Genomic DNA, 23,357 nt, shown 5'->3' on the forward strand with positions numbered 1-23,357 from the left:
GCTCCGCGCGGCCCTGGGAAGCGGGTGGGAACTTTTTCTGGCTGGCGCTGCTCCACCCCTTACCCGCCCCCCAGCCCTCCCCTCCTCTCGTCAGTGTTTTGGTGGAAAAATCATTCCGGGGCAGGTCCCCGGAGCGGGATGCGCTGAGCTCCGTGTGCTCGCGCGCTTGGCCGGGGCATCTGTGCATGGGAAATTCGCGGGCAGACACGTGCGCTGCAGCGTCGGCCCCTCCGCCGCGGCCGGACGTGTCATTTCGCGTGATGCAGATGCGAGGGACGTGGTGCGCTTCTGCCCGGGGATCGGACGCTGCGGCCGGAGGAGGGTGCGGGGACGGGAGGGGGGGATCCTCCCAGGCAGTGTCGGAAGGTTGGAGGTGCACGGGGCTGCGGTCCGGCTTGTGTGAATGACTCTAAAATGGCGGCCAGGACCCACTTTCTGTGGGAATCGGCGGAGCCGATCTCCATGCACCGGGGAGGAGGGGGCGGAGGCTGCGAGCTGCCTTGGAAAGCGAGCGGCGGTCTGCAGCGGCGGCGTCGTGGAGGGCTCAGCGGGCGCGCTGCTCGCGACTGCACTACGGGAGTGTCTGCCTCTCGCAGAGCAAAAGCGGATGCTCGGATCGGATCGCGTGTCCCCGAATCCCCTTTAATTTAAAGGCGACTCTCTTTTTCCATTTCTAAGCATTTTTTTTTTTTTGTTCATTGAATAGATAGGTTTTTTTTTTTTTTTTTTTAAATCGGGCTTAAAGAATCAAAAAACGTACACCAGAGAAGAGTCAGTCTCACCTTCACCCATACCCTAGGATTCCTTAGCACCACCCCCCCAACCAATCTCTCTCTGGTTTCTTGTTTATCTTTCTGCATGTGCAAGGGATGTTCTTGCTGGTCCAGCTATGAAGCTAAGTGGACCTTGTTTGGAGGAATTCAGACCTTCCATCCCTGTTGTGAAATATGCTTTGTAAAATCCGTGATTGCTACTGGAAGGGAAAACTAAATTGGTCATTTAAATGATAAAGAAAAAACAGCAGTTATATCAGAATAATGGCTCTGCAAGAGACTTAACATTCACCTCTAGTGTCTTCAAGAAATCAGAATGAGAAAACATGCAATACCTGTATGGAAACTGAAGTTTAAGTGTCTGCTTTTACCCTTCTCCCTAGCTGATTACAACATTAACTAATAACTGCTTTACAGGATTAGTAGGTGTACACTGGGAATACATAATATAAGATGTATTTAAGGTGAATGTTCTTTTAACAGTGATTAGGCTTTTGTAGTTATTTGGATTTTTAAAGAAGACTAAGCTAGACAGCTGTGGGGGCAGGGCAGCTTAGAGACATTTTAAGGGGAGAAATAAAAGCGGGTCAGTATTTTTAATTTATATTTTAATCAGTGTTTCAGGTGGACAATAGATTGAGGGAGGGATGCTGATTTGGCTTTTTTCTTCTCAGTGCCGGAAAAAACCAAATTCTAAAAATGTAATCAGAGCATTTTTAGAAATTGACTGCAATAACAGTCTATTGTGTTCATTGTCTTTACTGGTTTCAGTATGTTGATTAAAAAAAATTAAACAAGGATTGGTTCTGAATCTATGTTTTAGTTAACAAAGATTCATTACAAGGGCACAATAGAGAAAGTCCTTTCCTTTGTATGTTAGCTGGGTTGAAGGGGGAAGGGAGGAGTTACACAACAATTGGTTGCTGTCTTTTGGCTGTGGGAGAGGTGTGTGCAAAGGCAGCTCCTTGAATTAGAATGACCCAATGAATAGAACCCTTGAAAGATGTTACACCTTATTTTCTTTCTTTATGCCTTACTTTCAAATTTTTAGTAACATTGTGTTCTTCCCAGCCTCTCCTCAGTTTTAGAAACTAAAGATTATGCATTGATTGAGCAATGTAACCCCTTATGTAAAAATTTTCTTAAAGAATGAGACCTAAAATTTTGCTTTTGCTAATTAAAAGAAAAATTTTTAAAGCTTTATTTGTTTATTTCAAAGTCAGAGTTACAGAAAGAGGGAGAGACAGAGAAACAGAGATCGTCCATCCTCTGGTTCTCTTTCCAAATTGCCGATATAGCCAAGGCCGGGCCTGGCCAGAGCCAGGAGCTGATTCCAGGTCTTCCATGAGAGTAGCAGGGGCCCAAGAACTTGGGCTGTCTTCTGCTGCTTTCCCAGGCCATAAGCAGGGAGCTGGATCAGAAGTGGAGCAGTTGGGTTTTAAACTGGTGCCCATAGGGGATGCCGGAGTTGACGGAGGGCAATGGCTTTACCCACAATGCCAGCCCCATTTAAAATGTTTTAACAGTGGTTTTCCTGAGTTTTAAGTAGTTGGAGTAAATGCTACATGTTGTGTATATTCAGATCTTCACTTCTGGGATACTAGATAAATTAATATTGATCAATTTCCTTGTCCTTATTTTATTATAAAAAAACGATGGGGGTCAGCACTGTGGTGTAGTGGGTAAAGCCACTGCCTGCAGTGCCAGCATCCCATATAGGCACCGGTTCGAGTCCTGGCTGCTCCACTTCCAATCCAGCTCTCTGCTATGGCCTGGGAAAGCAGTGGAAGATGGCCCAAGTCCTTGGGCCCCTGCACCCACGTGGAGGACCTGGAAGAAGCTCCTGGCTTCAGATCAGCACAGCTCCAGCCTTTGCGGCCAACGGGGGAGTTGGAAGACCTCTCCCCCCCCCCCCCCCCCCCCCCGCCTCTCCTCCTCTCTGTGTAACTCTGATTTTCAAATAAATAAGTGAATCTTTAAAAAAATAATTTTGACTTAAATTTCAATCACTGTAGCACACTGCATTGCTTCATTGTTCTTTTTAGACCTGAGGGTTTCTATGGAACGGCCTCTTGATTTTGAATATCCTGGCTTTGAATATCTATTTTCAAGATAGGTTTTGCATATTAAAATTAAAGCAGAATTCATAGTTATCCTGAAATAGCACTAAAAGTTAATACAGAATGCTTAAATGGTGTATTTTATTTTCTGAAAAGGATGCTTTTAGTGGATGGGAAGAAAATACAGGGTCAGCACAGGGAAGAATGATGGTGTTTGACTGTGGAGAGGGCATTTTTTTCACCTGCCTTGGCTGTAGACTCCTCATTACGTTTATGAAGAGGTTCAGGCTTGATTTATGAGATGCTTTACATTCTGTGAACACTAGAGCTTAGGAAATCTGTAGAAATGGAGGGGTAGTGGTACTGTGAGTGAAGGCTTTTCACAGTAGTTTTCCAAGTCTTTTTCCCCTTGGTTTCAAGTTTTGCTGTTTCTTTCCTAATTTTTTGTTTGCTTATTTGAAAGTCAGAGAGAGACTGACTTCTAATTGCTGATTCATTCCCTAAATTCCTGCAACAGCCAGGGTGGGACCAGGTCAAAGGCGGGAGCGGAGAACTCCCTCTGGGTTTCTCACATGGGTAGCAGGAACCCAGTCACTTGTGCTGTCACCAGTTTATATGGTCTGCATTAGTAGGAAGTTGGAATTAGGAGTGGAGCTGGGTATCAAACCCAGACTTTCCATTATGGGACATGGGCATCTCAACTGCTGGGCTAAGTGCTTGCCCTATAAAATAAAATATTTTTGAAATCCATGCATATAAAGGTTTTCAAAAAAGTTCATGGAAAATGTGTATTATGCAAAGTATTTCAATAAAGTTTTGCAACAGAAAACTTTTGAGTTTCCATTCACTAAAACCCAACTGTATCTCACAAAAATTATGTGGCTTCTATCTAATAAGACAATTAATAGGTTCTTAAGTAGCCTAAACAGTATCTAACACGAAGATATACATATCCCTACAGTTTGTTGCTGAACTGAAACTCTTTTGCTGGGTATATAGGGGAAGAAGTAATGTCTTCCAGAGTGGTGTTAGGGCACAGAGGGATCCTAGCTGTCCCCAGTTCAGATCCAGCTTTCTGCTGTGTGGTGGGCACATGATGGTTTCTGCCGCCCACGTGGGAGACTGGGGTGGAGCTCCTGGCGTTGGCCTGGCCCAGCCCCAGCTGCTGCAGGCATTTGGGGAGTGAACCAGCAGATAAAAGATCCTCTGTCACTTTGCCTTTCAAAAAATAAAAGTTTCCCACTCGATTTTCCCCCAAAATGTTCCTTAATTGTAAGGAATTCTTGAACTGTAACCATTCTAATTGGTTTTCACAGTGCACTATGCTGTTTTCCCTTAAAATGTGAGTTGCTGTAAGGCAAATAGAAATAGTATTTTTACGTAGACACAACTGATATATAAAGATGGTTGGAAGTTCACAGATAAGTGTTACTTCATGTAGTCTGTTGTTCAGCAGGCGGATACTATCTATTTCAAGGTGCCGAATAACATTTTGGGTTATGTAGTAACAAAATTTGTTATATACTTTGCAGTGAAAAGATGTTTTTGATGTAAAATTCTAAAGTATTCCAATATTCAGTTTCAGATTATTCCCCGTATGTGTGTCCCTGTCTGCCAAACTGAAATTAACATACATTAAAAAAACACAGTAGAATGGCTTTATAAAATCTCCAGTTAAAAGGTGAACATTTGTCCTGGTGGTTCATTGCTTGTATCCCACATAGGAGTACCTAGGTTTGACACCTAACTCAGGTTTCTGCTAATGCGGGCTCTGGGAGGCAGTGTTGATGGTTCAAGTGGGTGGATTCCTGCAACCCACATAGCAGACTTGGATTGAGTTTACAGCTCTTGGTGTCTGCCCAGCCCAGTCCTGAACATTGTGGGCATTTGGGAGGTGAACCTAACTTGAGTGACTTTTTGAAAGAATTACATACAATTTGATTGTAGAAATGAATTCCACTCTAGCATATTTATTTAGTTTTAGATTTACTTATTATTTATTTGGAAGGCAGAGTGACAGAGGGAGACACACAGAGATCTTCCATTTGCTGTTTCACTCCCTAAATGCCTCAATAACCAGGGTTAGACCCAGGTAGAAGCCAGGAACTGGGAGTTCCTGCATTGCTGTTCGTTCTGTAGTCCTCCCTGTTAGGAAACATTTTTTTAAAAGATTTATTTATTTATTTACTTAGTTTTTGACAGGCAGAGTGGACAATGAGAGAGAGAGACAGAGAGAAAGGTCTTCCTTTTCCGTTGGTTCACCCTCCAATGGCCGCCGCGGCCGGTGCACCGCGCTGATCTGAAGGCAGGAGCCAGGTGCTTCTCCTGGTCTCCCATGCGGGTGCAGGGCCCAAGGACTTGGGCCATCCTCCACTGCACTCCCGGGCCACAGCAGAGAGCTGGCCTGGAAGAGGGGCAACCGGGACAGGATCCGGCGCCCCGACCAGGACTGGAACCCGGTGTGCCAGCGCCGCAGGCACAGGATTAGCCTATTGAGCCCTGGCACCGGCCTAAAGATTTATTTATTTTACTTGAAAGAGTTACATAGAGAAGGAGAGGCAGAGAGAGGTCTTCCTTCCACTGGTTCACTCCCCAATTGGCCGCAACGGTCGGAGCTGCGCCAATCCGGAGCCAGGAGCTTCTTCTGGGTCTCCCATGCTGGTGCAGGGGCCCAAGGACATGGGCCATCTTCTGCTGCTTTCCCAGGCCACAGCAGAGAGCCGGATCGGAAGTGGAGCAGCCAGGACCCGAACTGGTGCCCATATGGGATGCTGGCACTGCAGGCAGTGGCTTTACCTGCTACACCACAGCGCTGGCCCCCCAGTTAGGAAATATTGACACAGCCTTCCCACCCCAGTTCACAGACCTCACTTCAGTGGTGCCAGCTGTCACAGGTCTCCTTTGCTGGCCCAGGGTCCCACTCAGTGCTACTTGATGCCTGCAGTAGTCACGTGTCCTCAGTCTCCTTCCATGTGCAGCAGTTTTCTATCTTGGAATTCTCATGTGCCTGAGAGATTTCAGTGTGTGTCTTTCTTCAGGATGATCTTCCACCCGAGAGTGGTATTGCCTACTGGCCAGATCAGGGATTCCACAGAGATGATGCTGTGCCCTTCTCAGAGCATACCGGGAGACAGACCGTATCCATCATTTCCCCATTTGTATTTGAGGAGTGTTTTGTGGGGAGATTTTCTGATATTATGCTGATAGTATCTGCTTATGAAGCCGTCACCTTCCAACCTTAGCACCTATTGATTACTCTGCCTGTGTTACATACCACTGTGATTGTTGCCAAATGGTGATTATTACTGTGATTCCTCCTACATTTATTCTACATGGGCAAGAACTAACTAACTTCCTTTGAGTCATTTTCTCTGTTTTTCATCCCTTTGGGACTTAATCCTGTGCTTATTTATTTTGATATTAAAATCATCCTAGACATGACTGGTGGGAACTCTTTAAACCAGCTCTCTGTGGTATCTTCCAGTCATTTTGGATATTTCTTCATTGCTGGCACAACAAAAGCTCTTTTTGTATTTTACCTGTCCCAGTCCTGAAATCAGACATTTCTCCAAGAAACCCTGGTTTGTTTAGTGTAGGTGTCATGAGCAGATCCTGTTTATAAGAAGTAGGTCCTCTGTATGAATCGTATCTTTCCACAGTGTCGAGCTTTCTTAATGAATCATGTTAATTTAGCTGTGAGCTTTGTGGGCTTCACTGGATATGCAGTCACTTCAGGTGCTCTCCATTTCATTCATTAGTGATGGGGTCGAATTGGTAAGCAATGTGACGTCATAGCGGTCTCCAGTATACATCAGCCATATACTTTTTTTTTTTGAAGATTTATTTACTTATTTGAAAGGCAAGGGTGGGAGAGAGAGAGAGAGAGAGAGAGAGAGAGAGAATTGTCCATTCACTAGTTCACTCCCCAAATGGCTGCAATGGCCAGTGCTGAGCCCAGGCCAAAGCCAGGAGTCTGGAATTCCATCCAGGTCTCTTACTTGGATGTCAGGGGCCAAGTACTTGGGCCACCTTCCAGTGCTTACCCAGGCACATTAGCAGGGAGCCGGATTGGAAGTGAAACAGCTGGAACTATAACTGGTGCTTGTATGGGATGCTGGTATTGTAGGTGTTGGTCCAGCCTGCTGTGCCACAGCGATGGCCTCCATATACATATTAATAAATGTGTGTCATATTATTTAACACATATAGTAAGAAAGAAGAAAATAAGGTTAATGAACAGATAAGTCCAAGAGAGACAGAGTATGTCTTTGGAGAGTTTCAGACATTGATCCTCCCCTTGCAAGGAAGTTAGCAATGAATTCCCTGGGTGTCCATAGTAGCAGATTTCACAGAATGTCTTAAATTCTGCATTGATAGTGCCATGTCTGCTCTGGAGGGCCAGGTATTCATTCATTCATTCATTCATTCTCTTGCTCTCTCTCCCCCCTTCCCCTTCCCCCCTCCCCTTCTCCCCTCCTCCCCCTCTCTTTCCTCCAGCCCGCCCTCCCTCCCTCCCTTCCTTCCTTCCTTCCTTCCTCCATCCCCCCCCCCCCCCCCCGTCTCTGTCTCTGTATCTCTTTCTTTTTCAGATCTGCCTTCTGTTGCTTCACTCTCCAAATACCCCCAACAGCCAGGGACTGGACCAGGCTGAAGCCTGAATCTAGAAACTTCATCCAGGTCTCCCACATGAGTAGCAGGGACCCACGTACTTGAGCCATCACTACTGCCTCCCGTGGCACACATTAGCAGATAGCTGGAATCAGGAGCAGACCTGGTACTTGACCCAAGGCATTTGGTTAAGGGATGTGGGTGTCCCACAGATCAGTCCCTCATAGTCTAGATCCAAGGTGTAGTTGGTTATGCTTTAGTTTTCATTAGTTGTGCTCTTGGATGTGGTTTGATTGTACTCTCCTGGGTGTTGGTAAACATGTTTTAAATTTTGTTTGAATTTTGTGGTGCAATGGGTTAAGCCACTAACTACAGTGCCGGCATCCCATATGGGTGCCCGTTTGAGTCCCAGCTGCTCTGCTTCTGATCCAGCTCCCTGCTAATGCTCTTGGGAAAGCAGCAGAAGATGGCCCAAGTGCTTGGACCCTTGTATCCATTTGGGAGACCCAGGTGAAGCTTCTAGGTCTCAGTCATGGCCCAGTCATAGCCATGGCAGCCATTTGAGGAGTGAACCAGTGGATCAAAGACATCACTTTCTATCTTTGCACACACATCCATCCCTCCCCCCCTTTTAACTCTGCCTTTCAAATACAGTAAATATTTATTTTTTTATTTTATTATTATTATTATTATTATTTTTGACAGGCAGAGTGGATAGTGAGAGAGAGAGACAGAGAGAAAGGTCTTCCTTTTTGCCGTTGGTTCACCCTCCAATGGCCGCTGCGGCCGGCGCATCTCGCTGATCTGAAGCCAGGAGCCAGGTGCTTCTCCCGGTCTCCCATGCGGGTGCAGGGCCCAAGCACTTGGGCCATCCTCCACTGCCTTCCCAGGCCATAGCAGAGAGCTGGCCTGGAAGAGGGGCAACCGGGACAGAATCCGGCGCCCCAGCCAGGACTAGAACCCAGTGTGCTGGCGCCGCAAGGTGGAGGATTAGCCTGTTAAGCCACAGCGCCGGCCTATTATTTTTTTGACAGGCAGAGTGGACAGTGAGAGAGAGAGACAGAGAGAAAGGTCTTCCTTTTGCTGTTGGTTTACCCTCCAATGGCCGCTGTGGCCGGCGCGCTGCGACCGGCGCACCGCGCTGATCCAAAGGCAGGAGCCAGGTGCTTATCCTGGTCTCCCATGGGGTGCAGGGCCCAAGCACTTGGGCCATCCTCCACTGCACTCCCGGGCCACAGCAGAGAGCTGGCCTGGAAGAGGGGCAACCGGGGCAGAATCCGGTGCCCGGTGTGCTGGCGCCACAAGGCTGAGGATTAGCCTGTTGAGCCACGGCGCCGGCCCAAATAAAGTAAATCTTTAAAAAAATTCTGTCTTCAATACTTCAAAATTCTGTGTCAACATGGAGCCAACCTTTCTTTATACAGTAGATATTTAATTTAAATATTTATTCATTTATTTGAAAGTCAGAGTTGCAGAGAGGCAGAGGCAGAGAGGTCTTTCATCCTCTAGTTCACTCCCCAAATGGCCACAATGGCTAGAGCTGGCCAATCCGAAGCCAGGAGCCAGGAGCTTCCTCTGGGTCTCCAGGTCTCTCATATGGGTGCAGAGGCCCAAGCACTTGGACCATCTTCCACTGCTTTCCCAGGCCATAGCAGAGAGCCAGATCAGAAGTGGAGCAGCCAGGGCTTAAACCGGCACCCATATGGGATGCTGGCACTGCAGTTGGCGGCTCTACCCTCTACGCAACAGCACCAGCCCCTACACAGTAGGTATTTAGAAGCAAAGACTTGGGGTGGGGCCAGTGCTGTGGTGTAGCAGGTAAAGCTGCTGCCGCCTGCAATGCCAGCATCCCATGTGCGTGCCAGTTTGAGTCTCGGCTGCTCCACTTCTGATTCAGCTCCCCATTAACATGCCTGGGAAAGCAGCAGAAGATTGCCCAATTCCTTGGGTCCCTACACCCACATGGGAGACCCCAAAGATTCCAGCTCCTGGCTTCAGGCTAGACCAGCTCCAGCTGTTGCGGCCATTTGGGGAGTGAGCAAGCAGATGGAAGATCTCTCTCTCTCTCTTCCTATCTATAAATGCTGCCTTAAAAGAAAAACAAATGAGGGTCAGTGCTGTGGCAAAGCTGGTAAAGCTGCTGCCTACAGCCAGCATCTCATGAGTGCTGGTTCATGTCCTGGCTGCTCCACTTCTGATCCAGCTCTCTGCTATGGCCTGGGGAAGCAGTGGAAGATGGTCCAAGTCCTTGGGCCCCTGCACCTGCATGGAGACCCAGAGGAGGCGCCAGGCTCCTGGCTTTGCAATGACAGCTCTGTCCTTTGCGACCATTTGGGGAGTGAACCAACAGATGAAAGACCTCTCTCTCTCTCTCTCTCTCTCTCTCTTTCTCTCTCTCTCTCCCTCCCTCCCTCCCTCCCCTCCCCCCAACTCTGCCTGTCAAAATAAATAAGTACATTTTTAAATAAATAAGTAAATCTTAAAAAAAAAAAAGAAAAAGAAAAGACCTGGGATGGATGATGCCGGTGTCCCATATTGGAGTGCTTGGGTTTGAGTCCTGATTCCAGCTTCTTGCTGATGCAAAATATGGGAGGCAGTGGTGATCGGTTCCTGCCAGCTCTGTAGGAGATACAGCTTGGGTTCCTAGCTTGGGCTTTAGCCTCTGGCCCAGGGCAGTTGAAGGCATTGGGGAATGAACCTGTGGATGTGAGGGAGTGCTCTCTCTAGTGCTTGCAAGCCGTCTCTTTCTTTCTTGAAAGCAAACCAAGATCTGGGTCCTCAGTTTGCCCGTTGCTGCAGAGCTGTATGTGTTACATGAACATACACCTCTGAGTCACATGTTTTCAAACCCTGGGTTCCAGTATATTATAGTACATGAGTTCTTTCTAACCTCCCCATTTCCATGTTTGTAAATCCCTTCTCAGACTGCGAGAAACTTGACCCCCAGTGTGTTTCCCATTATTCTTTTTTCCTTTTCTTTTTCTTTTTTCCCCAAATTTGTATTCATTTGAAAGAGAGTTACAAAGAGAGGTAGAGCCAGAGAGAAAGAAAGGTCTTCTATCTGCTGGTTCACTCCCCAAATGACCACAATGGCCAGAGCTGAGCTGATCTGAAGCCGGGACCCAAGAGCTTTCTTCTGGTCTCCCATGTGGGTGCAGGGGCCCAAGCACTTGGGCCATCTTCTGCTGTTTTCCCAGGCCGTAGCAGAGAGCTGGATTGTAAAAGGAGCAGCTGGGACTTGAACCGGTGCCCATATGGGATGCTGGGACTGCAAGCTGGGGCTTTAAGGCACTGTGCCACAGTGCCAGCCCCCAGTTATTCTTCATACCTTTACCAATTGCTCAATTTTGTGTTCATGTAACTAGTATCCTGCTCTGCTTCCTCCTCTGCTACATCTGGGTGCATTGGCCCTGTCGCCTCTGCATGACATCCCTTGTCTGTACTCTCTTGGAGCAGAGGGGGCAAAGAAAGGGAAAGATGGTGGGGCCACGAGTAACTTGTATATTTTTGCCCTATTCTCTCATAAGAGGCAAATTGTGGTTGAATGGGTAGCCTACTTGTGGTGCCATTTAAAGCAGCCTCACTTGTAAAATTTTAGTTTGGTTTTCTACTTCTTCTGCTTGCATTGTAACTTTCCCTGTGGCCTGGGCGTAATCACTGGACCAGTCTGAACTTTATCATATGCTGAGTCATGCAGAAGAGGTGGTAGTGAGAAGGGAGTTCGTTTCTCAGGAATAATATTAGGAATCATTGCTGCATTTATTTGGGTGTCAACCTCTCACTTTATGTATGGTATCTCAGCAAAAAGGTTTGTGGCCCTACTTGCCCCTCTGTTTCTCTCTTTCTCCCTCTCATTGCTCTTGCCCCTTTCTAAGGGGTTCCTTAATGAACTAAGATTCTTGTTCCTTGGCATAAGCTCCAGAATGCTGGAGTTTGTCTATAATGCTCAGTACATCTCAGACACCATTTTTAAAAGATGTGTTTATTTTCATCTACTTGAAAGGCAGAATGACAGTGGGTGGAACAGTGAGGGGGTGGGGAAGATTCCCTCAGTCTGCTGGTTCACTCTTCAAATGCCTGCAACAGCTATGGCTGGACCAGGCCAAAGCCAGAAGCCTGGAAGCCAGTCCAGTTCTCCTATGTTGGTGACAGGGAGCCAACTACTTGAGCCATCACTACTTCCTTTCAGAGTGTGCATTAGTAGGAAGCTGAATATGAAGTGGAGGAGCCAAAATTTCAACCAGGCATTCTGGTAAGGGATAAGGGTGCCCCAAGTGGTGTTTGTGTTTTGTTTTATTTTATTTATTTATTTATTTTATAGATTTATTTTATTTATTTGAAAGACAAGTTATAGGGAGAAGTAGAGACAGAGAGACAGAGAGAGAGAGGTCTTCCATCTGTTGGTCCACTCCCCAAATGGCCACAACGGCTTGAGCACTTGGGCCTTCCTCTGCTGCTTTCCCAGGCACGTTAGCAGACAGCTAGATCAGAAGTGGAGCGGTGGGGAGTCAAACCAGCACCCAAATGGGATGCTGTTGCCACAGGCGGCAGCTTTACCTGCTATGCCACTGTGCATAGATTAAACTAGAGTTTAATCTTGATAAGAAATGCAGATAACCACCACTACAGTCAAGGAACCACAGTTTGCTTTTTTATTTATTGATGAACAGTTGTACTTTTAAAGTTTTATTATTTTTTAAAAGGTTTTTTATTTTATTTATTTGAAAAGTAAAATTGCAGAGAGAAGAGACAGAGAAAGAGAAAGATGTTCCATCTGCTGCTTTGCTCCCCAGATGGCTTCAACAGCAGGAGCTGAGCCAGGCTGAAGCCAGTATCCAGGAGCTCTGTCTGGGTCTTCCGTGTGGTGGGCAGGAACACAAGCACTTGGGCCATCCTCTGCTGCCTTCTCAGGTGCGTTAGCAGGAAAGTGGAATGGAAGCAGAGTATCACAGACTTGAACCAGCATTCTGATATGGGATGCATATGTCTCATATAAAATCATTTAAAAAATTGTTTCCTACTAAATCTGTATAAAATGTTTGTATAAAATTGTTTTTTATACAGTGTATGGCACTATATAAAAAATTATTTTTCCAGGTCTAGTGTTGCTGTGCAGTAGGTTAAGCTGCTGCTTGTAACACTGGCATCCCATATGAGCAATGGTTCAAGTCCTTGCTGCTCCACTTCCAGCCCAGCTCCCTGCTAATGTACCTGGGAAAACAGTGGAAGATGGCTTGAGTGCACGGGCCCCTGGCACCCACATGGGAGATCTGGATGGAGTTTCAGGCTCCTGGGATCAGCCTGGCCCTGGCCCAGCCCTCGTGACTGCTGCAGCCATTCGGAAGATCTCTATTGCTCCCTCTCTCTTTGTAACTGCCTTTCAAATGAGTAAACTTTTTTAAAAGGATTTTTTTTTTTTTTTTAAAGATGTTTTCCTCTCTTCAGTAATGGTGCCTGGCTGTGCTCTGAATAATTTCACACTCAGGGCTTTACTGAAAACAGATGCATTTTCCAAAGTTACATTTACCACGTTTTCAGGTACAGGAAGCTAGGCAGTCACCATGAATTCAGTAAACAGAGAAGGGGTATAGTTTATTGGTTGAATTATACTTATTCTCAGTTTTCAAGTTTTCTTAAACTTTCTAATTAGAAGTCATAAAAAATGTAATCTGTTATGTTTATGGCTACTTATTTGCAATAGCCTAAAGGTGGATACAAACCAGTATCCATCACCAAAAGATAGACAAAATGTGTTTATCAGATATATGTTAAACAGATTACATGAGATAGATTATCTTTCAGATTTAGAAAGGAAGCCAGTTCTGACACATGCTCAGTGTGGATAAACTGAAGAAACTTTGCTAGGTGAAATGAGCCCTTGACAGAGGGACAAATATAGTATGACCTATTTACATGACATACCTAGAGCAGTCACCTCATAGAGACAGCAAGTAGAATAGTGGTGGCTTTCATTTTTACTGTTAGAAGGTTCACTGCAGTAAGCAGTCTTGAACAGCTTGAAGACATACACAACTATATACATGTAAATTATAAATTATAATTTATAATTATAAATTATGAAGCAGGTTTCTAGGTGTGTGACTTAATTTATAACAGGTACTGTCAAATGTCTTCCTGAGAAGTTCTCTAATTTGTATTTCTGTAAACATTATTATGAAAGTACCTATTTTTTATATTCTGGCCATAACAGGTATTATTAAAATTTTTGGTGTTTGTGTTACATGGTATCATTTAAAAAATCTGGATTTTTAAAATTCTGAATGAAGTTGAGCAATTAAAAAAAAAAGATTTATTTATTTGAAAGAGTTACAGAGAGGCATAGGCAGAGAGAGAATATCTTCCATCTGCTGGTTCACTCCCCAAATGGCTGCAACAGCTGGAGCCAGGCTGTTCCAAAGCCAGGAGGCTGGAGCTTCTTCCAGGTCTCCCACATAGGTGTAGGGGCCCAGGGACTTGAGCCATCTTCTACCAATTTCCCAGGGCATCAGCAGGGAGCTGGATCTGAAGAGGAGCAGCTGGGACTCAAACTGACACACATGGGATGCTGGTACTGCAGGTGGTGGCTTTACCCACTATGCCATGGGGTGGGCCGCTGTTGAGCAATTTTTTTGAGATTGTTTTTTGGTTTGCCATTTGTGTATGAGTATATATTTTTAAAGACTTTCTGTTTTGATTTTGGGCTGTTGCTTAGGTGTCTGTCTTGTAAGAACTTTGTTCTTAGGAAATCACTTCTCTGTATTGCAAGTATTTTTATCCATTTATCTTTTAATATTTTCTATATAGGATTTGACATTTTTATTTGACTTGATTTATGTGGTCTTTTTCTTTATGGCTTAGAGATTTTACATTATGCCAAATCTTTCCTAGTCCCAAGATTTATGTAACAACTCAATATGTATTTTTATTTTTATTTATTTTTGCCAGAGAGATAACAGGAATCAGCAAACTATTAAAAATCCTCTTGTCACCTCTCCATCCCCTTTTTTCCCTCCTTCCTTTCCCCATCACTCCAGGTAGAGAAATACCTCAAGGTATTAACTTTTTTTATAATGAGATTAGGGCTTTGTGCTTCACTGCCTGTGCTGGCATCAGGAATTCTGACTTTTTTTTTTTTTTTTTGCAATATTTAGTATTATTTGTACTTAGACTAAAGGAGGAATACATTATTTATTTAAGGACAGTTTATGACTCTTTTATATATAAATTCATTTCAAATAAATTTCCAGAAAGGATCTGTATCACCATGAAACAAAAATAGCAGGTTTGGGCTATCATTAGCAATCAGTTACCTTCCAGCCAGGCGTGGTTGAAATAGAAAATGCCTTCCCAGGTTGCCTGGTTATAGGCAATGTGGCCTGCAGTTGATTTATGGTGAGATAAGGTAGAAGCTTGTCTCTAAATGTGACAAGGTTTTTTTGTTGTTGTTCAGGTACAGTGAGTGATAGACATGATTTTTCTCCTTTTTAAATTAACTTTTTTCCCCTGAAAATGTTTCACATATTTATTACTGAACAAAGCCACAAGTCACACCCCCAGTTAAACAAGTCCAGTTGTGCAGACAGTGGTGACGTCTCTGCGTGCTATGGTTAGGAAGATGGTATCCTCGATACAGCGTAAATACGTTTGTGAGCTGAAGTGCAGTTCCTCACACAGCCTGGTTCTTTAACAATGTCTTGTTTTGGAGTTGTATCTGATTTTGTTATCGGTTTTCATCTGAATCCATTGGGGAATGGGGCATTTTTTTGTTTGGCCAGGAATCTCTTGATTTTAACAGTCTTGGGGCTGGCATTGTGACGTAATGGGTTAAGCTGCCACCTGCGACACTGAATCCCATATCAGAATCCTGGTTTGGGGACGGCTGGTCTGCTTCCGATCCAGCTCCCTAGGAAGGTGGCAGAAGGTGTCCCAGCTGCTTGGCCACTGCACTCACTTGGGAGATCTGGATGGAGTTCCTGGCTCCTGACTTCAGCCTACTCCAGCTCCAACTATTGTGGTTATTTTTTTTGGGGGAAGGGGTGAACCAGTGGATGGAAGATTTCTTACTGTCTCTGCCTTTCAAATAAATACAATAAATCCTTAGAAAAAAAAAGTCTTGTGAGAAGACATAGTGAGGAAGAGTCTGATAACCTCATCACAATGGCAAAGAAAAGGAGCAATTTGTGCAAAAGTGTACAATTCAGGTTTTATTTTTTTTTTTTAAAGATTTTATGTATTTAAATGGCAAAGTATAGGCAGAGAGAGGGAGAGACAGACAAAAAGCTCTTCCTATCCACTGGTTCACTCGCAGATGTCTGTTGAGCTGGGCTGATCAGGAGCCAGGAGCTTTTTCTGGGTCTCCCACTTCTGGGCCCAACTTGGGCTATTTTCCACTGCTTTCCTAGGCCATTAGCAGAGAGCTGAATTGGAAGAGGAGCAGCAGGGACATGAACCAGGGCCGCAGGCGGAAGCTTAGCCACCATGTTGCGGTGCCCACTTCACAATTCAGCTGTTCTACATATATTCAGAGTTGTGCAGCAATCGTTACTAACTTCAGAACATTTTTATACCCTAAAATGAAACTCTGTACCTATTAGCAGTCACTTTCCATTTTCCTTTCTCTTCAGTCCTTGGCAACCATTAATCTACTTGAATTTTATGGATTTACCAATTTTGAATTTTTGTATTTTTAGAATCATATGATATGTGATTGGCTGCTTTTTTTTTTTTTTAATGATTTATTTTATTTATTTGAAGGACAGAGTTAGAGTGCAAGCTCTTCCATCCTCTGGTTCATTCCCCAAGTGGCTGTCAATGGCTGAAGGTGGGCCAGGAGCCTGGAGCTTCTTTCGGGTCTCCCATGCAGGTGCAAGGCCCCAAAGACTTGGGCTATCTTCTACTGTTTTCCCAGGCCATATCAGAGAGCTGTATCAGCAGTGGAACAGTGGAACTCGAACCGGCACCCATATGGGATGCCAGCATTGCAGATGGCAGCTTTACTCACTATGCTACAACGCCAGCCCCAAAACTGGTTTGTTTCACTTGGCATGTTTTCAAGGTTCACCATTATAGCATATATAAGAACCTATTTTGCTGAACAATATTCAGTTTTATGGACATGTCACATGTTTTACTCATTCCTTAGTTGATGGATATTTGGCCTTTTTCAATTTTTGACATGAATTATGTGCATGTTTTTATGTGACCATATATCTTTAGTCTTTTGAGTATATTCCTAAGCTCTAGAATTGCTGATAATTATATGAAATTCTGTAACATTTTGAGGAACTTTTTTCCAAAATGGCTGTTCTGTTTTACAGTCTCATCAGTAATGTATGAGGGTCGGGTTTCTCTTCATCCTCATCAGTTGTTACTGTTTTTTTTTTTTTTTTTTTTTGTCTATTTAGTGAGTGTGAAGTGATACCTCAGTGGTTTTGGTTTATATTTCCCTGATGATATTGTTAAGCATCTTTTTATGTGTTTATTGGCCATTTGTATATAGTTTGGAGAAATGTCCAATTATATTTTTTGCTCATTTAAAAACCTGAATTTTTTGTTTCTCATGGTTGAGCTGTGAAGAGTTCCTTATCAGATATTTAATTTGCGGATATATTCTCCCATTCCATGGGCTAATGTCTACTTTTGATATGTGCCCTTGATAGAATGAAACCATTAACTTTTAATTTTTGTCATGTTAGCTATTTAAGTTGTTTTCAAAGATTTATTTATTTATTTGAAAGGCAGAGTTATATATAGAGAGAAAGAGAAAGGGAGGGAGGAGGAGAGAGAGAAAAAGATCTTCCATCCATAGGTGCACTCCCCAAATGGCCGTGACAGCCAGAGCTGAGTGTCTAAAACCAGGAGCTTTCTCCAGGTCTCTCAGGAAGTGTCAGGGGCCCAAGGACTTGGGCCATCTCCTGTTGCTTTTTCAGGCACATTTGCAGGGAGCTGGACTAGAAGTGAAGCAGCTGGAACTCAAGCTGGTGCCCATAGCATCACAGGCAGCAGCTTTACCTGCTATGCCACAACAATGACCCCAGCTTTTTAAATTTCTAGGACTTGCTGGATAATTGTTGAAAAAGTTCAAATATCTACCTATTTGAAAAGAAGAATGACAGAAAAGAGAGGTAGACAGAGAATTTCGACTGCTGGTTTACTCCACAAAGTCCCCAACAACCAGAGCAGGACCAGGCTGAAGCTAGGAGTCCTGAATTCCATTCAGGTTTCCCACTTGATGGCAGGGCCTCAGTTATGTGGGCTATTGTATGCTACCTCCCAGGCACATTAGCAGGAAGTTGGATTACATTTAGAGGTGAGACTTAATCCCTGACACTCTGATAGGGGATGGTGGCATCCCAATTTGTGGCTTAACCCAATGCATCATGGTGCCCACTCCTTTAATATCTTCTTATATTAATGACAACTTTGACTGATTTTAAAATTGTGACTTGTGTACTTTGAAATGGTTAAAAAAGAACTATTTTTGTTATATTTTCCAATAATAGTTTCTAAAAGTTGAGTTGTGATCATATAGAAAAAATGTGGCCTACTCTTAATTTAATGTTGTTAAATTATTTTTCTCAAAATTCTGCTTTTGGCATACCTGAAATATTCCCAGTCATTGAAATAGGAAGTAAAATAAAGGTGTGACACAGAGGGGAAACCAGTCTTTTGATCTAAATATAAGATCAAGGGGATTGATTCATAAAATTTTCTTTGCTGTAAAAAGGTAATAAAGTGGTTAATGTTACTACAATATTCTAGATAGTTTTGTGGTTATAATAGATATATTAATGACCTGACTTCAAGAGAGAAATGAATTAGAATCTTTTTTATAATGTAAAAATATAAACACTTACTGTCCTGTTACAGATAGCTGAACCAAAACTTTATATTCATTGCCTTTTTTTTAAAAAATTTATTTATTTATTTATTTGAAAGAGTTACAGAGAGGCAGAGAGAGAGAGAGGTCTTCCATTTACTGGTTCATTCACCAGACAGCCTCAATGGTTGGAGCTGGACTGATCTAAAGCCAGGCAAAAGGAGCTTTTTCCGGATATCCCACATGGGTGCAGGGGCCCAAGAATTTGGCTCATCTTTTACTGCTCTCCCAGGCCATAGCAGAGAGTTGGATCGGAAGTGGAGCAGCCAGGTCTCAACATGGTGCCCATATGGGATGCTGGTACTGCAGGTGGTGGCTTTACCTGTTAGGCCACAGTGCTGGCCCTTTATAGTCATTTGTTAGACTCTTTTTATCCCATATGGCATGCTTATTTGATCTTTTCATTCTGTCTGTATATAATGATCACTTGATTTTGAGAAGAAAGAACTTGGTCAAGATTCAAACTGGCGCCTGTATGGGATGCTGACACTGCAGGTGGTGGCTTTACCCACTGTGCCACAGTGCTGGCTCCCCAAGCAGTGTCTTAATGACTGTTCCAAAAGGTACCCACTGCAGATATGACTTTTTTTTTTTTTTTAAAGGATTTATTTGAAAGGGCAAGTTAGAGAGAGAGACTGCTCACATCTGCCCCTTGACTTCCCTAATGGCCACAATGGCCAGGGCTGGGCCAGACTGAAACCAGAAGCCAGGAGGTTCTTCCAGGTCTCCTATGTGAGAGAAGGGGACCCATGACTTGGGTCATCTTCCTGTACTTTCCCAGGTGCATTATTAGCAGGGAGCTGGATCGGAAGTGGAACTCAAACTGGTGCCCAGGTGCTGGCTTTACCCACAGTGCCATAACACCAGCCTCCAGATGTGATTTTTTTTTTAAGATTCATTTTATTCATTTAAAAGAATAATATATAGAGAGAGATCTTCCATCTGCTGGCTCATTCCCCAGATGACCCCAATGGTGGAGCTGAGCCGATCCAAAGTAAGGAACTAGGAGCTTCCTCTTGGTCTCCCATGTGGGTGCAGGGTCCCAAGGACTTTGACCATCTTCCACTGCTTTCCCAGGACATAACAGAGCTATAGAGGAGCAGCCGGGACTTGAACTGGCACCCACATGAGATGCTGGCGCTTCAGGCCAGGGCTTTAACCCGCTGCATCACAGCACCAGACCCCCAGGTGTGATCGTTCTCTCTCTCTCTCTCTCTTTCTTTTTTGACAGGCAGAGTGGATAGTGAGAGAGACAGAGAGAAAGGTCTTCCTTTTTGCGGTTGGTTCACCCTCCAATGGCCGCTGCGGCCGGCGCATCACGCTGATCCGAAGCCAGGAGCCAGGTGCTTCTCCTGGTCTCCCATGCGGGTGCAGGGCCATCCTCCACTGCACTCCCGGGCCACAGCAGAGAGCTGGCCTGGAAGAGGGGCAACCGGGATAGAATCAGGCGCCCCAGGCCGGCGCCGCGGCTCACTAGGCTAATCCTCCGCCTTGCGGCGCCGGCACACCGGGTTCTAGTCCCGGTCGGGGCACCGATCCTGTCCCGGTTGCTCCTCTTCCAGGCCAGCTCTCTGCTGTGGCCAGGGAGTGCAGTGGAGGATGGCCCAAGTGCTTGGGCCCTGCACCCCATGGGAGACCAGGAGAAGCACCTGGCTCCTGCCATCGGAACAGCGCAGTGCGCTGGCCGCAGCGCGCTACCGCGGCGGCCATTGGAGGGTGAACCAACGGCAAAAGGAAGACCTTTCTCTCTGTCTCTCTCTCACTGTCCATTCTGCCTGTCCAAAAAAAACAAAAAAAACAAAACAAAAAAAAAAAACAAAAACAAAACAAACAAACAAACAAACAAACAAAAGAATCAGGCGCCCCAGCCAGGACTAGAACCCGGTGTGCCGGCGCCGCAAGGTGGAGGATTAGCCTGTTAAGCCATGGCGCCGGCCCAGGGACTTCTCTTTTAAAAGATTTATTTATTTGAAAGGCAGAGTGTCACACACAAATAACACATCTTTCAGCCTGCCAATTCACTTCTCATATGGCCACAGTAGCGGAGTCAGGAACTCCACCTGGTTCTTCCATGTAGGTACAGGGGACAAAGTACTTGGACTGTCTTGTCGCCTTCACAGGCCCAGTGGTAAGGAGCTGTATTGGAAGAGGAGCAGCCAGGTCTCCAGCTGGCACTCATGGAGTGCTGGTGTTATAAGCAACTGTTTAACCAGCTGTGCCACAGTGCTAACCCCAGGAGCTTCTTTCTTTGCCTTCAGCTCCATCTTGGTGAAAAGGCCTTTTTTTTTTTTTTTTAAAGGATAAGAAAAAGGTGTACTTGAATTTGGGTTTGGTGATAGGCTGTGGGGGGGGGGGAGTGGGTGCAAGATACACAGTGTCATTTTAATCAGTTTTTAAAATTTATTTATTCGAGAGGCAGTGTGACAGGGACAGAAAGAAAGGAGGGGAGATCTTCATTGATTCATTCTTCAAATGGCTGCAAAGGCCTGGGGCTGGGTCAGGCCTAAGCTAGGAGCCTAGAGCTCTGTTTGAGTCTCCCGGGTGGGTGGCAGTTACTCAGAAACTTGGTCATCATCCACTGCTTTTCCCAGGTGCATCAGCAAGGAGCTGGATATGAAGTGGAGTAGCTGTGACTCTTCAAATTAGCACTCCCATATAGGATTCTGACATCACAAGCAGCGACTTCACTGGGGCCCTCCATTTAATCATTTTAGGTATACAATTGAGTGGTATTATTAAGTACATTCATAATGGTGTGTAACCTTCATCCCTATGTTCAGTGTTTTCATCAGCCCAGATAGAAACTATTCATTGGGCAATAACTTCCAATTCCTGTCTTCTACCAGTTCTTGTTATTGTTAACCTCTGTTTGAGTTTACCTCTTCTGGACTCTTCCAGTAATAGAATCATGAACTATCTGTCTCTGTGTCTGATTTATTTCACTTGGCATAGTGTTTCTGAGGTTTATCCATGTTATCGCATGCATAAGAACTTCTTTATGTCTTAATCTATTAAGTCCCAAGTTTTCAATTCTGCAAATATTTCAGTGATACATTATTTCAAAGTTACCAAAAGTGGTATATTTATTGCTCAGTTAAAGTCTTTATAGGTGTACTGTCCTGGATATAGGACAATGAGATGTAATTGGTTAATATTTTCATTGTTCATATATGTCATATTTTGTTTATACACTCATCCACCTATGCATTTTCGGGTTATTCACCTTTTGAATACTGTAAGGCTACATAAACATGGTAGAAAGGTGTCTGAATGGCAGTTTTCAGTTTTTTTGGACTGCTGGGTTATATAGTATTTCTGTGCTAAATTTTTAAAGAAATGCCTACTTTTCCACAGTTGGGTCACTGAATGTTTTTACCAGTTGTTCTTGAGATTTAAATTTTTCCACATCCTTGTCAATACTTGTGATTTTCTGTACTTTTTTTTTTTTTTTTAAGATGTTCGTTTCGGGTTTTTTGGCATCTTTGTGTGTGTGAAGTGTGGTGTCTTGTGGTTCTGATTTGCATTTCCCTAATGACTAATGATGTTGACCATTTTTTTCATGTGCTCTTCTGCTGTTTATGCATTTCTCTTTTGCCTATTTAAAAGAAAAAGATTTCTTGTCCAGATACAAGTCCTTTGTCAAGTATGTTGGAAAGGGCTTTTTTTTTTTTTTTCGTATAGAAAAACTATTTTAGTTTCTAGCAATTTTTTTCCGAAATTACAAAGATCCTTTCATTCATTAATTTATACCAGGTAATTTTGATACTTTTAGTTCAATTTACTGATGAAATTGAATTTTACTATTTTGTTTTCTTTGTAATGAGTGGAACTTAAATAATACTAGGGTATACATAAAAAAGTTTTTGTTAGAGTTTTTTCATGGAAAGCTTAAAATCACGATTGTAGATTGTCAGCAGATAAGAATGCTGTATTTAAAAGTGCTGTGCCTGCCTTTAAAAAATACTTTATTTATTTGAAAGAGTTAGAGACACACACACACAGACACACACACAGAGAGAGAGAGAGAGAGAGAGAGAGAGAGAAAGAGGTCTTCCATCTACTGGTTCACTCCCCAAATGGCCACAATGGCTGGAGCTGAGCCAATCTGAAGCCAGGAGGCGGGAGCTTCTTCTGGGTTTCCCACGTGGATGCAGGGGCACAAGCACTTGGGCCATTCTCTACTGCTTTCTCAGGTGCATTAGAGAGCTGGGTTGGAAGTGGAACAGTCAGAACTGGAACCAGCACTCACATGGGACTTTTAACCAGCTGTGCCACAGCGCTGGTCCCCATTCCTGTCTTTCTAAACTGTTGAATTATAAACACATGAAATATAATTTTTGCTAATGAAATTAACAGAATTTGCATGAATTTTTGAGTGATTACAGACTTTATTTCTCACAGGTGATTCAGAATATAAGACTCTAAGATTTTTCTACGTAATAGAAAATTTTTACATAGTGTACATTTTTGAATAAAAACTAGAACATAAGATCTATCAAAAGATTCTTAGATTTATTATTTTATATGAAAAGTAGTTTTATTTCTATGTAAAGTGTACATTTTTAAAAAGATTTATTTGAAAGGCAGTTACACATACATACACACACACACACACACGAGATCTTCTATGCACTAGTTCACTTCCCAGATGGCTGCAAGGCCCAGCTTGGATGAAACCAGGAGCCAAGAGCTTCCTCTGGGTCTCCATGTGGGAGCAAGATTGTAAGCACTGGGGCCATCTTCTGCTGCTTTCCCTGGTGCATTAGAGGGAGCAGGGTGGGAAGTAGAGCAGCTGGGACTCATGGTATGCTGGCACTGTAGGTCCCTGTTATACCACAGCACCAGCCCTAAAGTTTACTTTTTAACAGGTTTTTTTTTTTTTTTAATTTGACAGGTAGAGTTATAGACAGACAGAGAGAAAGGTCTTCTGTGTGTTGGTTCACTCCCCAAATGGCCGCTACGGCCGGCACTGCGCCAATCCGGAGCCAGGTGCTTCTTCCTGGTCTCCCAAGCAGGTGCAGGGGCCCAAGCATTTGG

General features: G+C 44.1%; 1 protein-coding gene across 1 annotated transcript in view; it reads left to right on the forward strand.

Moving 5' to 3' along the window:
- SPEN (spen family transcriptional repressor) overlaps positions 1-23,357 on the forward strand; it is a 98,062-nt gene that overhangs the window by 831 nt on the left and 73,874 nt on the right. The gene's annotated exons all lie outside the window — the stretch shown is intronic.

This window comes from Lepus europaeus, chromosome 5, assembly GCF_033115175.1.
Source record: "Lepus europaeus isolate LE1 chromosome 5, mLepTim1.pri, whole genome shotgun sequence".
Taxonomy (NCBI): domain Eukaryota; kingdom Metazoa; phylum Chordata; class Mammalia; order Lagomorpha; family Leporidae; genus Lepus; species Lepus europaeus.